General features: G+C 35.4%; 1 protein-coding gene across 2 annotated transcripts in view; it reads right to left on the reverse strand.

Moving 5' to 3' along the window:
* The window catches only part of gcgr (glucagon receptor), a 45,562-nt gene that overhangs the window by 15,812 nt on the left and 12,759 nt on the right, over positions 1-16,991 (reverse strand). The window lies entirely within an intron of this gene.

Below are 16,991 nucleotides of genomic sequence, written 5' to 3' on the forward strand. Positions count from 1 at the left end.
GGTTCTGGTTCATAAGAGGGCAGGTCATGCTGATGTATTCTTTTTTTTTTTTTTTACTGGTAGATATTTATGCAACAGATAAGAGCTGTGTGTCATAAAAGACAGACAAGTTGTGATGTATGGAGTCCAGAAAGAACTGCATGCCTGCTTTCTAACCTGTCAACAGCAACAGCAGCTGGACGGTTCAAGCCGCATTTAAAATATCTCCACAGGAAGTTACATTTGATTAAATCTAAACTAAAGAGTCCTATTTGGTAAATGAGCCGTGCAGTGTAACAACCACTAGATGCATATGCGGTAGCACAACAACAGGAATGATTGTAGTATTTTCCCCTAGTGGCGGGGCCACTCTTGTCTGGCCTGAAATCAGGTCAAGACTGGTACCACTGATATAAAAACAAAGACTCATACATTTCACACCATCAGATATTTAAGTGGTCACAAACTTTAACCCTAACCTTACTATTCCAGGTCAAGGCATGTGCTGATATCATCAAAAAATTTACTGCTAGTCAATTCTAAATGGCTGCATCTGAAATAAAACTAAGCTGTGAAAAATGCAGATGAAATTCTGCAACAGCGATCGGCAAAATATAATATGTGTTTCATCATGCGTCCCGCTATAGAGAAGACATACATCAGAGCTCTACTTCTTTGAATAACAGTCCTGCCACCGATGAGGCTTTTAGTGGGGTTCCCTCCTTCTTAAACACAAACATGCTTAAACACACTCAGTATCTCTCCTTCAGTCAGTAACACAATCTGAGGCAAATTTCCCTCAGTTGCCTGCTTTGCACCGACTTTTGGAACTTAGCACAGGAGACAAACAATGATTAACCAAAGTGGTCAATGCAGGAGATGTTAAAAATAAGGGAAATAGAGAGCTGGGGGTTTGTAAAACCGTGCCTTCCAACGGGGAGAAAAACATGATGCCTCAATAGGGTCTATGAACACGTTCTATATTACAGTAATAAGCAGCTTCTTTTACATGATGCTGGTGAAGATTCTCAGTCATCCAGGTCATAGTCATTCAAAAAAGTTAAAAAACAATGTACTGGACTTTGTTTCCAAGTTTGAAGACGTTTTGCTTCCCATCCAGGAAGCTTTTTCAATTCAAAATGTCAGAAGCCTTGAACTCAACGCAATTTCTGACATTTTGAATTAAAAAAGATTCCTGGGTGGGAAGCAAAACATCTTCAAACTTGGAAACAAAGTCCAGTGGATTGTTTTTTTGTTTTTTTTTTACTTTTTTTTAATTGACCACTGATAACCAGGATTCATATTTTTCAAACATAAAGTAGCTTTCATCTGAAAAACTGTTATAAGCATGATTGGTTTTACTACACAAATATGCAACTTTTCTAGTTCAATATAATTTATGTCTGCCTCAATAGCTAGGTCCAGTTACCTCTATTCAGATATATCAAGGTTTTTTTTATGTTTCAAAAACTACATTAAATCTTCTCTCATGTGTTTCCTCAGTTTAATGTTCTTTTTGTAAGGTGCCAGGAAACATGCTGCGGTGACTGGAGTTTAATATTGATGGCAGCATAAATATAAATAGGCAGCACTACCCCTCCCAAACTTGTTTCTGATAAGCTGAATAAAGTCACGCTACAGCTGGAAGCTATAAGAGGAAAACTTTTATCTGACTGCTGGGTTGCTTCCAAACCAATATGACTAATAAACCTTCTAATATTAACATATATTTCATATTTATATTTCATAAATATCAAAGCTGTAATATATATAAATTATATGATTTTAATGGAAAATAACTGACTGATGATTTTCGTTTGACAGTAGTTTATTATTTTCACTAGTATAGAATCTGCTGATAAAAAAATGCTTCTTAATCAAATCTAAGATAATTTTACACTAGGAGAATGTGCACAACTGATGGCCAAACAGCACCGCCTGTAATGCTAAATATAGCAAGGTTTGCAGACAAATCCCAAACATTTCCGAGATTGGACATGTTAGGGTGTCCTCTCTGCAGGATAATTAGGACCAGATGGCCCATTTACTGAGAGCTGAGGTAGGACTAATGAGCATTAAGGTGTGAGGCTAATTAGGCTTGTAAATCTGGCTGGTATAATAGAAACTCATAGAGTTATGGCCCCTCAGTCAGCTTACAAACATATTTCTAGGTCCGTCAGGACACATGCTGTTTAGCATTACTAACTCCGGGTAACAGGAAATATCCCCAAGCCTTTTCTGCTACTTCTGCACATCTTGATTCCAGGTTGGAGGACAGCTAAGAGGGCCATCCAGGCAGAGGCCAGACTGACCTCTTAGAGTTGTTTGGGTGTCTTTCCTGAGGCTATTCAATCTAAAAACATCTTAGAAAACCATCATATCTCTTGCTTCAGTCTGTTCAACAACAACAATAAACAGCTTGTTTAAGTGATGCTTGTGTGCACATTTATCTATAAAGCAGGGGGAATAATCCATAATGACGTAAATGCTCCAAATCTCCCAAAAAAATGACACAAAAAAAACAATTTTTTTTTAATGCTTTGCTCAAGTGCATGCTGAATGGCTTAATACAATGGCCACTAACAATTACTGTTGTTTGCTGAAGAGTGCTTGCCTTTCATTTGATTGTGCTGTCCAGTAAATAACATTACAAAAGAAGAGCATGCATAGTTGAATGTGGTGCAGAGGGGAGAAGAGAGGACTAAAAACAAACCTCTTTGAAAAGACAACATGCACCCACCCATGACATGTGCTCCTGATCTGCAGTTTGTCATCCGGTCTTCCAAACAAGGAAGAAGACTTAATGCAAGTCTTTTGTTGCAGATTATTTTAAGTTATTGTAAAATAAAAAAAACAAAAAACAAAAAAAAACAAATAAAGTTGATCCTGAAAGCAAAAAAGCAGCACAACTCATATCAAGTAAATAGCCAAGGGGAAGACCCCTAGGCTTTATTCATGGCGCTGCAGATGGTTAAAGGTGGTAAAGAGGGTGAAGCAGAGTTCAGATTTCAGAATGGACGAGGCATCACACTGAAACATGCTATTACAAAACTGGGAGGCTTTAAATGTTTTGGCTGTTTGACATTTCACATTAAATCAGACGTGTTTGTGTGTGTAGCACCAGTGCACAACAAAAACTGTCTTAACAGCGTTTCGGCTGGGTGTAGATTCTTTTAAAGCATAATTTTATGTTTATTTAATGGATGGAAAAATTGTAAATTTCTCTCCCGAGCAGGTTTTGCTGATGCCAGCTTTACATTTTTTAGCCAAACCCAAACAAAAATTGCCTAATGGATAAAATGAATGGTGCGTTAAGGAAATCAGTTCAACAACACAAACTCCGACTAGGTTAGTCAGGCCAGCAGCATCAGATCAGACAATAAACTGGCTAATTTGGTGCAGCTTTTGCCCAGGCAAACCTGAGGAGGATCACACAGGCATTGATTATAAAGAGATACATTCACACTGCTAAAACGATCTAGAAATTAGTAAAAATTTCTTAAATTCAGTGTATAAGACCTTAATTTGAGTAGGTAAATAAGATGATTTACCAATGGAGTGAGCATTTTTACTCTTAAATTAAGACAATTAGATAATATGCATTGGAAAATAGCCAATGCAATTATTTTTATATTCAAAATAAAATATATTTTAAATAATATTTAATAATTATATTAATATATATTTTAAATAATATTTTATAGTCTCACTTAGCTGCTCAATTCATGAAAAAATTACTTCTTTAGATTTCAATTATTTGCAGTGTATATTCTCTGAACTGTCCGCCTTTATTGATGTGGAAATGTGGGGGCTTGCATATATTTTTTAAGAAAAAAACAATAACAAAAAACAATACTGCCAACTTTATACTGAGTAGAAGACATGGTGCCAAATAGACTGTCAAAGTCTTTCTGGGAGGAACTTTAGATACGACATCTCCAGAAGGTCATTCATGCCAAAGTTACAGTTTAGATCACTGTGAGTCAACAAATTTATCTTGACAAGCAGCTTTCTTGCCCTACTTCACTGAACCACGTATCATCAAATATTCATTTAACTAGAGCACAAAAGTAAAATACATTGCAGCTGAGCACAAATGTATAGGTCTCTGGGTAACCTGTCCCACTTAAATGTATGAAAATAAATCAGTAAAATTGTATTAATTAACTACTGACCAGTCACTAGGAGGCAGACAGGGAGTTTGGCTAGTGTTCAAATGATCAAAGCTTGCCTCCACAGTTGGGGGGAAAGACTTTTCCCATGTCATTTATGTGAATAAAAACTTTTCCCTAAACTTCACAATATTTGTGCATAAAAGAAGTTCTGTGGGATAAAGAATACGGGAAAAAAGACAATTTCCCTCATGGCAATGCGAAGACCCATGAAATAAATTACTTATTAAGGATATGTCTGAATAAAACATCCATCCATCCCTCCATTATCATAACCACTTATTCCCTAATGGGGTAGGGCTGGGGGACTGGAGCCTATCTCAGTAGTCAGTGGGCAACCCTGCAGAGTCACAAAGAGAAACGCAAACAAGAACAAACACTCATACTAACTCCTAAGGGCAATTTGGAATGTCCAGTCAACCATATATGGAGGTTTTTGGACTGTTGGAGGAAGCTGGAGAACCCAGAGAAAACCCATGCAGACACAGGGAGAACATGCAAACTCCACATAGAGAGGCCTTGGTTCCCCCAGGACTTGAACCCAGAACCCCATCGCAAACCACCACCTCACTGTGCCGCCCATCTGTAGAAAGCAATTTTTAAAAAACACATTTCAATCTGGAAAAAAAAACAAACCAAAACTATCCGATCAATAACCTAAAGTAGAGAATTTAATCTATCTTCATTTTTATGAATTTCTCCAATCAATCTAATGAATATTGAAGCTTAATAAATATTGAAGCTGCTGTTGTTTCTAATCTTGCTACATTTAGTAAAATTCGAAAAAATCAAAGAAAATCAAGAAAAACATTTGTTATGTGATTCAAATGCCGAGGAAATGAAGGATTGTTTTTGAGACATCAAGGCGTGTGTCCTATTGGAAGCCATTTTGATGTTTCTTGTTTAAAAATAAACATGTTGTCTGTGTACCATCATGCTAACACGTTCTAGAAGCAGTAGTAGGACATAGGATACATCACTTTATTCTCACAGTAGAATAATACAACTTCTTTAACTCATAAGGTTTTAGTGTTACTGTAGAAACCACAAAATGTGGAGTATTTAGCATGATAACAGAGCATAAAAAAGAAAATCCTCTGCTTTTCCCAATTAAAACTTGGTTTGATGAATTCTCAGATGCAAATTCTCCCATGCAGCACCTTAAATGTAGCTTTTAGCAGTAATTCCCGCACCACCATGCTTTCATTTAGTTTGTGCTGGGAGAGCTGCATTTCTTCTGCTGAAGCAAAGATTATTGTTCTGAAACTACTTAGCTGTTTAGCTGCTGGCACTGAGCACTTAATCTGTTTGTATTTGTCTTGCAGATATTTAACATCGAAATCCTTCAGGGTAGTACAAATTACAATCTAAGTAGCACAAGGAATTCAATATTAAAATTACAACAAACAATCTTTTTTTCTCTTTTTTTCTCTTCCACTGCCGTATGACACTGTTCCTTCGGAAATAAGTATCTCTAAACCATTATCTCATACTTTCAGGCTTTGGGGATTGTAACACTTAAGCTCTTTAAGTGTATTTTCTTCTTATCATTATTATATGGATTTTTCTTATGTATTGAAAACAAATTATGTTTTTGAAATCCTAATATTTTCCAGATGTACTGCTGAAAGATAGGGAAAAACAATTTGAAAATATTCATATTAATTATCGTAGGGTGATATATAAGCAAAAGGATAAATGTTTCAGTGTCAGACTTATATTTTTCTTTTATCGGCAGCCAATGCATGATAGAATCCAGACACTTACATGGTCTGACACCTTTTGCAGACAGTTTATAAGGTGGTCATACTTTGTAAAACAAGCTCCAAATGGTCATAGCCCAGCTTGATCCATCTGTAAGCCTGCCGTAGGCTTATTGGATGTGTTAGAGGATACGATACCACTCGCTCGCTCGCTCTTTGACATCTCTGTTTAGAAAATGTGTCGAGCATTGGCTCAGCCTCGACACAGACACAAATTTTTTTTACTCTAAAATCTACATTCTTTCCTCTCTTCGAGCTGCTAATCCATTTGGTAAAATGTCCCTTAATAACAAAAGAATGGAATAACAGGACTCTATTGTGCAGCTCAGCACAGTATGGCTGTGAGAGGAGGAGGTATTGTTGTACTGAAAACCAATTTTGAAAATGGGGTTCTGATTACAGCTGCTGAGTTAAGCCTCCAAACAGCTCAGTTTGTCACTGACCCTGTTATAGTGTGGGAGCTTGGTTCATGCTGTGACCCATCATTGGATGGTACATCTGCAGCATCCGTAACCCCAGAGGCTGGACACTCAGAGCCTCTTCTGTGGACTGATTATTAGAGTTTAGTGACAAACGTTTCCTATTTAGAGGTCACATTGGAATGAATGTAGGCGGTAAACAGTGACAAATGGGCATGAAGCACTTCAATTCTCCGTGTATTGTGTGAGAGCGAGCATAAGAGGTGTTTCTGTGTGGGAAGAGGTCCGTTGCTTCTTTCATCAGGTGTGTTGAACCTTAATTGAAAGAACTCTCATTGGAAATCTCAGTCACTTGGTGCAAACTTAATGGTTTTTGGTTGTTTTGAAAGATCAGAGGAGCAACTACACCCAGAGTTTTAAAGTTTACAAACTTTACATGGTTTATTGGGAGTAACTAGAAATACAGAATTATTTATATATTATTTATATATTATTTATTTTATTTATTAACTGTAAATCTGTTTAACAAACATTTTTCCAGTTTAATGTCCTTTGGTTGCAGAATAATTTTCCGTTTTAAATGAAACTGTTTTTGTTCTAAAAACTTATTATCAAATTGTATCTGCAGATAATCCATGTGTGGGAAAAAAACCTTCTTTAGTGGAAAATTCACATATTTAATTTATAACAATATTATTCACAATTATAAATCCTCAGAATGATTTAATATTGACAGTTTAATCAGTAAATTAACTGAGTATAGAAATTCCCATTCTTTATAACTTCATTTGCCTTCATAGAATCACCCATCTAGGATGCCAGTAGCATTTAATGGAATCATGGGAAATTGATAAACGAAATCAATAAACTAATACATATATAATCCTTTTTCTAACATTCCTGTATATTCTGTATAATCTGTATAATCTGTACAATCTGTGCATGTAGCTCCCATATTCATATTCACATCTATATTTATATTTATACACAACTTTTACAGTCCCTAACTATTATTTTCTGCTTGTACAGACACGGGTAATAATATTTATATCCTGTAAAGCACTTCTGGACAGATGCAAACCACATTTTGTTGCTTTGTACTCGTGACAATGCAATGACAATAAAGTTGAATTTTATTCTATACAGTTATGCTGTTTTTATTTTCTCTGAACCCCAAAGACTTGGAGCTCATCAACACATAAAAACATTCAAAATAGTGGACATTTTGTGCTAGTTGGAAAATATTGGTAGGGTTTGATTTCTGTAATATTAATTAAGAATTTTGCATTGGTTCTTTAGACTGCAAAAGTTATTTTAAACATGCCACTTGTGTATTATAAATAACAGATAAAAGAAAACAGTAGAATTCTTGTTTCATTGTTTTCTATCACAAACAACTTTTTGTTCATATTTTTTTTTTTAATTGACAGGATTGTAAATCATTTAAATGTAATTTTCGGCGCTTTTTGTTTTTCTCTCTCTGAACTAAAGAACAGTGACGGATATAAATGACTGTTCTTAAAAGCAGCATTTAATATACCACCTATACTGAAAAGTCGCTGAATGAATGAATCAGGGGCGACTCTGCCAGCCGCTGAGCTTTGTCAGCCAAAAAGAAACTGCAGCTTATGCAGCACAAAACTAATCTAGCATTTCATATTTGCCTCTTGAGAATATATGGAACTTATCTCTGTAATAACTCATTCGGTGACATTTGCACCAGTTGAATTTAGATTTGGCATAAACAAAAGAAGGAGGAGAAAAGCGAGCTCTGAAACGTCACCTGTCAACAGTGGGAAGTTCGTGGGATGAGCAGAACACAAGGCCAACTTTATGATGTCTATGAATACAGAGCCTTTGGACTGTGACATTTACTAAAAGCCTGTCAGCAACAAAAGGTGAAAATGATCTATTCGTTGTTAACAGACTTTGATTTTAAAGATTAATATACTCTCAATCAGGCAATTGATGGTTTCTCTGATTCTTATTATGATTTAATATGAATAGAGAAAATTTGCTGCAAAAAAAACAAACATTTTTGTTTATTTAGAGGAATACAAGAGATGATGTATGTATCTGCACTGATAAGATAAAACTGCCATGGGAAATAATAGTTTTAAGGGAAAATAAACAAGTGTCAAACTTAAAAAATGAAAAATGAGACTGAATGTTAATCCTCCTAACTGGGAATTAAAAATAGCTTTTGTTGACATGAAAGTGAAAATACAGAGCCAGAGTCACAAAGCAGATCTGGCAAGAACCAAGCTTCGATTACGGTCAATAAACATTATGCCCTGAATTTGGCATCATTCTTACTGCAAGAAAGCAGCTCAGAGGAGATAACGCATGTACTTTACAGGCGATTATGGGGATTAGACACGCAAACCAAACAAACAACATGGTTACAACAGGAAATAAAAAGCAACTAAATACAAAATATAAAGTGTTAGTGTCCAGTTTGGAGAAACTAACACCTAATTAGAAGTGATTAAAAGGAAATAATACAAATTTTAATACCATCAAAAAGACCCTTTTCTCATTGGCCCTGAACTAATTCTGTGATAAGTAGCCAAAATAATGAAAGCAACCCTTCTCTACTGTATTCCAACTAGCATGTTTTGTATGTTGTTGTCCTATGGATGCTGGCAGCCTGTGTTTATACTCGCTAATCCCCTGAGTTTTGCTGCGCTGCTCTGTCACTCTGCCATCAGCCTGGATTTTATCACACATTAAGGAGGAATGTCTTATAAGGTGGTAAAGCTGCAGAACATTTCGGACCCCAAACATAGATACACTGAACATCTTAAACCGTATTTAGCCAGGCTGTTCAGTTAAAACAGGAAGAACATCCATCACTGATGAAGGAAAAGCTGCACTGTTTATTCTGAGGATGCAAAGCAGATACAGAAGATTGCACTGTGTGAGGAGTGGTTATTCCGCTGCATGAATGCTCTCAGCGAACGGTTTTGGATGAAGTTAAAGCAGAGGACTGTGCAGCAAAAAAAAAAAAAATCATATGCTTCTTCTGTCTTTTCACTTTTAGTTTAGCCGAATCTCATTTCCATAAAACATTACAGCTCATGTGTGTTACAGGTCCCCCAGAGAAACATCTAGCAAAGTTTTCTACAAAGTATGCTAATCAAATCCCTACAGTAATAGAGAGGACAATGCTGGCATTCTTCACACCACACATGCTGCAAAGAGACTGGACCAACATTAACTTTACTCAGCTGCCAGAAATTTCCTGTAAAAACTCGACTCAGATTTAGAAAAATATATATATATGTATTCTGCAAAGTCAGAGAGGTCAATTTTGACCATAAAAAATCTGAATGAGGTATATTTCTGTAGTTGAGGACAAAAGAGAAGTGTTTAACCACTTCTGAAAGTTTGTGAATAGAATAGAATAATAATGAAAGTTTGGAAAATATACTGAGAAATTGCAATTTGTTTGTTTCTTACCAAAAATGTTAAAGTTTCACTTCTATAAATCCATAATCTATACCTTTCTTTAAGTGTTTCAGGGGGCCGTGGTCCCTATCTTTGCTAATTAGAGAAAAAAATAAATAAATGAATATCATAATATATAAATATAATAAATAATCAATATCTAATCATTTTCTACTCCCCAAAGGGATGGGTTAAATGCAGAGAGTGAATTTCGTTGCTTTCTACTTGTGACAATGTGATTACAATAAAGTTGAATTCTTTTTTCTTATTATTACTATTAATCACAGTGCAGGGTACACTTTCCACTGGACACACTCACTCCTAAGGTCAATTTTAAGAATCCAATTGACCAAAAATGCATGGGTTTGGACTGCGGGAAGTGGTTAAAGCCGATCCACGCACAGGAAGAACATGCAAACTCTATACAGAAAAATACCAAGAACTGAAGCCAGAACTTTCTTCCTGCAAGACAAGAATGTCAACAACTGTGACGCCATGCAGCCCAGGAGGGTTGACATCAGCTGGAACCTCTTAAAACCTATTGATGTTTTGTAATTATTAGACATGTACAAGGAAGGCTGGGATGTCATTGTTTCTGAAAATTCTAAAGTTTAAACGAGGGAGTGACCACTGTGCTCAAGGGCCGGTGCTGCAGGTTTTAGAAGTCTCCCTGCTTAACATGATTCAGTTTGGCTAAAGCCTGATCAATGGAAACCAGGTGTAAGCGTCTTAAACAAGCAGGACACTTTGGAGACCACAGATACAGTATACCTAAACTTGAGTCCAAAAAAAGCTGTTTTTCTTAATACAAACTAAGCTTGCACTCAGACAAGATGTGCAAATACAAAATAAAATAGCTTTTTGCTAAATATCATTTCCCTTAGGAGATTTCCCTTAAGGGATTTTCCCACACAAAAAATCTTTCAGAAGGCATGCAACAAAGTAAAAAAACAAAATCTATCTTTTCATAACTGTTTCAATGGCACAACGATGTTGGCTTGTACAAGAGGAACTCAACATGTAATTTGCCTGAAATGTTGTTTCTAATTAAATGTTTCATTCTTTTTGTTGCCAATTCCAAATGATGAAAACGTGCAGTTCAGGCATTGAGTTATCTTGTGTAAACTATTACATCAGTGGGTATATGAAAAATTACACCAATAAACTGCCTGGCTGTTCAGCACTGTGATAAAATCTATCTGCAGGCTTTTAACACTGAGGGATAACCCATACTGAAGTTTAATTTGAAAGACACAAAATAAAAAGCTGAATCTTTATTTATGATGCTCGATAATATAATTATCATGACAAGAAGAAATAACACAGAATCTTTATTTCAATTTAAGTCAAACAGCAGTAAATACTGACAATTTGTCAGCTGATTATATTCAAGTCTTCTCGGTGCAATAATGATTTGTTCATCCAGATGTTGTACTTTGTGTGTATGTGGCAGTTTGTTTTCAGGGGCAGGTTGGGAACCACGATCTCCCACAAACCTGACAGCATTTTTACCCAGTTGGAAATGTGAGAATCATTACAAAACTGAAAAGAGAATACTTTGCAAATCACCTGGTATTACTGTGGCTTACTGATTATCAGTTAGCATTCCCTGAGAACAAACATGCATTAAACAGAAGTCCCATGTCTTTACCATAATGCTAAATTAATTGCCATGAATAACAGGTGATTTATCTCAATTTACCTGAAACCTTATTTTCCCAATGTATTCTGTCTTACCCCTATCTGCAGCTCAGTCTACCCAGACATATACACATTGTCAGTCACTGTTTAAGTTACTCAAGCACAAAACTATACAGTAGAGTTCCAAATATACACAAACATGCCTTAGCAGTGCTAAGGGCTGATCACTCTCATGGCTCACAACATTTCCACAGTAATTCGTGCAAAGGAACGGCCAAGGCATGTTTTTCAAACTCTAAAAGTCTGACTTCACTGTGTAAAAGATAATATATTATTGTTCCTATTATATATTCAATCTTTCTAGGAAACTGAATTTTATTCTTCATGCCCTCTTAGTTCTAATTATACAAGTTAACTGTTCAAACACTTAAAATACATCATGGGCACATTATACATATTTATAATATATGTATCATTTTACATTTTTTTAAATAATCATTATTTCTTGAGGTGCAACAGATGAATGAATTAAGATAATAAAATACTGATAGGTATTACTTTGAAAGTTTAAAAGTATTTATATTATAGGTATATTATAAAATAGTTATGCCTTAGGGAGGATTACAATATTTTACATAGTAATAACATGTCAGTTACAAGAAGTTCTGATTCAAGGGAAACCCCTATGAAACTGTTATACTATAGCAAGTCACATTTTATATAACATCCCTGTTATGCTAATGAGATGCAGGTCTGAATTTTGTTGTGCCCTTTCACAATAAAATGAGTCATATAGCTAATAGATTATTAGAAAGTAAACACCAAACAGACTTTGATTCACTAGTCTATTTAATCTACTGTAATCCTTGTTCATCACTAATATTAATGAAATGTCGAGAGGGTTTGATCAACATGTTGTTCAACAAATATATTATAGGTTTTTTTTATATTGTGTACCGAATAAAAAAACCTGTCACATATCTGTTATTTAGCACACTTTTTTCACATTTAATGTTTTCTAATAATTATGGACAAAAAGCTAAATATACATGTTATATCTATAGCCTAATATTATATATCTACATCCATCCATCCCTTTCCATCATGCTTATTCCAAGCGAGGTCACGGGTGCCTATCTCCAGCCGCTATGGGCGAGAGGCGAGGTACACCCTGGACGAGGCGCCAGTGCATTGCAACCCAGAGAGAGTACCCAGAGAGAACCCACGCATGCTCAGGGAGAACATGCAAACTCCCTGCAGAAAGACCCGAGCCAGGAATTAAACCCGGAACCTGAGCAGCTCCTCTATATATCTACATTTGTATATGAAATCTATTTATGGAGCCTATTCCTTTATATAAATATCACATTTACTCATAGTCTATATCTAAATTCTAAATCTTTTTCTTAAATATAAACTGTATGTGTAGATATCTAAATATTTGTTGTTAAACCATGTATATATATATATATATATATATATATATATATATATATATATATATATATATATATATATATATATATATACTATATACTAAAATGTAAATCAGTGTTACATTTTAGAGCATATGCATATTACCCGTACGTCCAGCACGTAGGCTAGGTCCTTCAAGTTCAGCCATTAAGCGCCATGCTCATTTAGCATATTTAAGTGTCAGATTAAATATGCTTTACCTCTTATAGTGTTATAAAGTCCTTCAATAAGGTTTCACTTAATGCTTTTCTTCTGTACTTTTTTGTCTGGTACGTCTTTTGTGTTTTTTTTCAACAGAATATTAGTCATGATATATGAAGTCAAATCAAAGATAAAACTACAGCTAGCAGCATTAAAACTACCTTATATTTTACCTTTGTCTTAGGATACATGCACTACTGTACTTATTTTTTTTTTCCTGTAAGCATGTAATTCTTCCTTACCGTATTATTTTCCTATTTTTTTGGTACTTGTTTTAAATCAGTTAATCCACATTTAGATTCCTGCAGTCTTAATCCAGTGTAAACATTGGCTTAAATGATTTAGATCAAACCCAAAAATAAGAATGTAGAAAATAGAAACATTTCACCAACACTGGAACAAATAGAATAAGCAAATTATGTTACTTCTTAAATAATTTTTAAAAATTACAATTACATTTAAAATTTATAATTTCTTTTTATTTGTATTAAGCTGTATTAACTAAAACTTTCCCTCTGTCTTGAGCTTTTCAAACTAGTACATAGAACCTTTGGAGACTATAAACAGCTCTTTATAGCTTAGACGTGGTCTATGAATATTTTATGTGTTTAGTCAATGACATCTTGTCTCAGAGAGGAGAGGTGAGCAAACTCAGTGGCAAAGAAGATGGAGTATGACAAGAGAGAGCTGCTCAACGGAGGTGTGAATCATGTTAGAGAGAGACAAAAAGTCAACATGTCAGTCTGCTTACAGGTGATGTTGTCATGACAGAAAAATAAATGCCATGTAATTAAAAATTTCTCAGTTCTGCAAGCTTGAAGAAAACAGAAATAGATTTTTGTTTCTTTTACATCCTGTCTGGAAAAGATGCAATGAAAGATTTAATATGACTACCTTTATTTCTTATTCTTTTACACATTGGGCCATCTTTTTGTAGAACAAATTTAGTCCAACAGTAAAAATTTCTTGTTTCATATATGCACTCTCACATCACCAAATAGCTGCAACAAAGAGTAAAATCCAATCGCTTTATAATCAATTGTTGAAAGTGACCGCACAGAATTGTATACTTTGATTTGCAGAGTTGTTTAATTGACCAGCAGAGGGTTATTAATGCTGGATGACAACAGGGTGAGTTTAGCATGTAGCAATGTGAAGAAAGAGGGAACAGAGTTTTTTTTCAAGGAATTAGAATAAACTATGCAAATGAACAATAAGCTTAAAAGTTAAAACCCAGTTTTAAATGAGTGGTAGTGCTTCGTAAAACTTCATTAACTTGCTAAGTACAGTAGCTATGTTTTACACTGGACTGTAATTTGCTCGACTTAAAAGAAAAAAAGAATAAGCTTTTTACATGAGTAACATCCAGTAATTATCAGGACATGGGTTTATTTACTCCATTCTGTATTCACAATGCAAGCATTCTGATATTTGGAAAGTTTTTTTCAGACTTTTGACACCTGAAGGAGTTAGTCACATGTTGGTTTTGAATCTTATGAACTTCCAGAATGGACCAGTGCCAGGTTCTGGGAGCTGTTGAGGCATTTTTAGTTTTTCATAAATAAGCTACAACTTCAGCCACTCATGCTGTTGCTGTTCCTGGGTTAAAGGTGGTGTGTTACAGAATATGAGAGCTGGAGGAAGTTAACATTTCTCAAAGTCCTGTGCTGCTTATATTAATGCACATGTCAGGTCAGTTTGCCCAAATCTGAATGACATGATCTGAACAATTGTTTAGACGGAGGCTGATCAGATTATGGCTTGGCACGAACCAGCCGCTCAATTAGAATACAATTTTATTCCTCTTGATTTATGGCAATAATCTAAAGATAAAGAATAAAGTTTTAATTCAATAACGGAGTCTCTCTAAAGATTTTTCAGTGTGTGGGAGTTAGGAGCAGGGTTCTAGACAAGGTGGGCAAAGAGTCTTTATTTTTATAATTTAACCATAATCAAATTTTGTTTATAGAGTTTAGAGCACAAATATGAAGACAAAAACGAAATAATTCAAAGTGAGCTTATTTAGAAGAGGTTTATCCAGTAAACGGACAGACAAACAGACAAACATATAATTACAGATGTTGACAAGAGTAGAAGTGAAAATACTATTTCTCTTATTTCAGCTTTAATTTTTGTTATACATTTATCCACCATTTCTCTAAAGCAGCTGGAGAGTTTAGAGCCATGTGGGACTCTTTCCTCCACTTGAACAGATAATCTAATGATGTTTTCTAGAGTGAGAAATCTGATGAGAAACATGTTTTTTCAAACACAGACAATGGTGCCAACAGGGATTTTGTGTTTTGGAAATCAGACAGTAAAGTCTGAAGATTTAACACTGAAATTACAATTTCATATCCAATATTTCTGTACTCCTAAAACTATTTCTTAGCAACAGGTATAAGGCATGTGTGCAAAGAGGTTGATGTGTCCAGGATTTTCTGCATTTGGAAACAAATGTCCAGCCCCCTGGGTCATCTACACACTGACATCAGCAGTCTCTTTGGTGACGCAGGACCACATGTTGTTTTTCAACTCCAGCTAAACAATCTCTGCCTCTGAGAAACCACAGAGAAAGGCTTTATTCATCCAAAGGTAACGCAGACTAAAATATGTTGCTGGAAGACCTTACCCTGGGAGTCTCTGCAATTCAGATCTGTCCATTTACATCCAGTCGTGATTCCCAGCTATTTACTCATTGCAGAACAAACAACAAACAGCATGAGGCCTGACTGCTGACTGTAGCAATTGCTTGAGGACATTTGGCCATGTTTTAACATGTGTTGCCCAAAGCATCAGAAAACATAACATTTTGTGAAGCTTGGAAAGAAGATTTCAGCAACCTTTACTACTGTGTTCCTTGAAGTGGCATTCTAAATGTTACGACAAAGACATATATTTAATTAAATTTTTTTTTATTATTAGGCCTTTTATTTTAAAGTTATTTAGGTTATGTCTTCAGTCAATCTTTCTTCCAACTTCCCATTTTAACTGCTTTGCTCACCTGCTCCTACTTTTTCATAACTCAAATGCACTTACGTTTCACAGTCATTCTTAGGATGCATTGTTTTTGATTGGCTTTGCTCCTTGAACCTGGTTTAACTTTAGATTTTATGGCCCTTAATTCATCAGATTTCTCTATGGTGGCCAACAGATGGAAATACAAAAATACACAGCAAAAAAAACAAATGCAAACAAAAAGCATTGCAAAGGATGCTGCAATGTCTAAAAATTGAAACAAAAATCTGCAACCAACAAAACAAATGCAAATGAAAAAATGCTGCAAGCAAAAACTTAAATACTGTGATCACAGAAAGAAAATGATGCAAATAATGAAAATAGCAGAAAAGTCGCTCTATAAAACGGAAATGATCCAGAACACTAGAGGGACTTGACCAGACCATCCGTGCAAACATGAAGTCATGCTTTACCGCGGGATTTCAAAAACAAGATAATTGTTCTTTTCATTTTAAACACAGTATTACAGAATGATGACATAGATATGTACAGTATTATACATATAAGTAACATTCTGGACTGATATGGTTTTTTATTCGTTCAACTCGCTCTAGAGATCTGGAGTCCTTCTGTTGCAGCTCATTTCGTCATTTACTGCACCTGTGCACTGTGCAATAGGGTGACCAGACGTCCTCTTTTTCCCGGACATGTCCTACTTTTCATACCTAAAAAAAAGTCCAGGGCGAATTTCAAAATCGTCCGGGATTTTGGTCGACTACAGTGCAGCCAAACCGAGCCGTCAACACCACGGTGAAGTTGGTTTGAAGTTGGAAATTGGATATTCAAGGCTCCACGGAGTCAGCGGGATCTAGCAAACGGTTGATCTGACTGAGGAATTCCAATGTTGGCTAGCGTCTCTCTGCTGCTCCCTC

The sequence above is a fragment of the Cyprinodon variegatus genome, unplaced genomic scaffold, assembly GCF_000732505.1.
Source record: "Cyprinodon variegatus isolate N-32 unplaced genomic scaffold, C_variegatus-1.0 Scaffold939, whole genome shotgun sequence".
NCBI classification, from domain to species: Eukaryota; Metazoa; Chordata; class Actinopteri; order Cyprinodontiformes; family Cyprinodontidae; genus Cyprinodon; species Cyprinodon variegatus.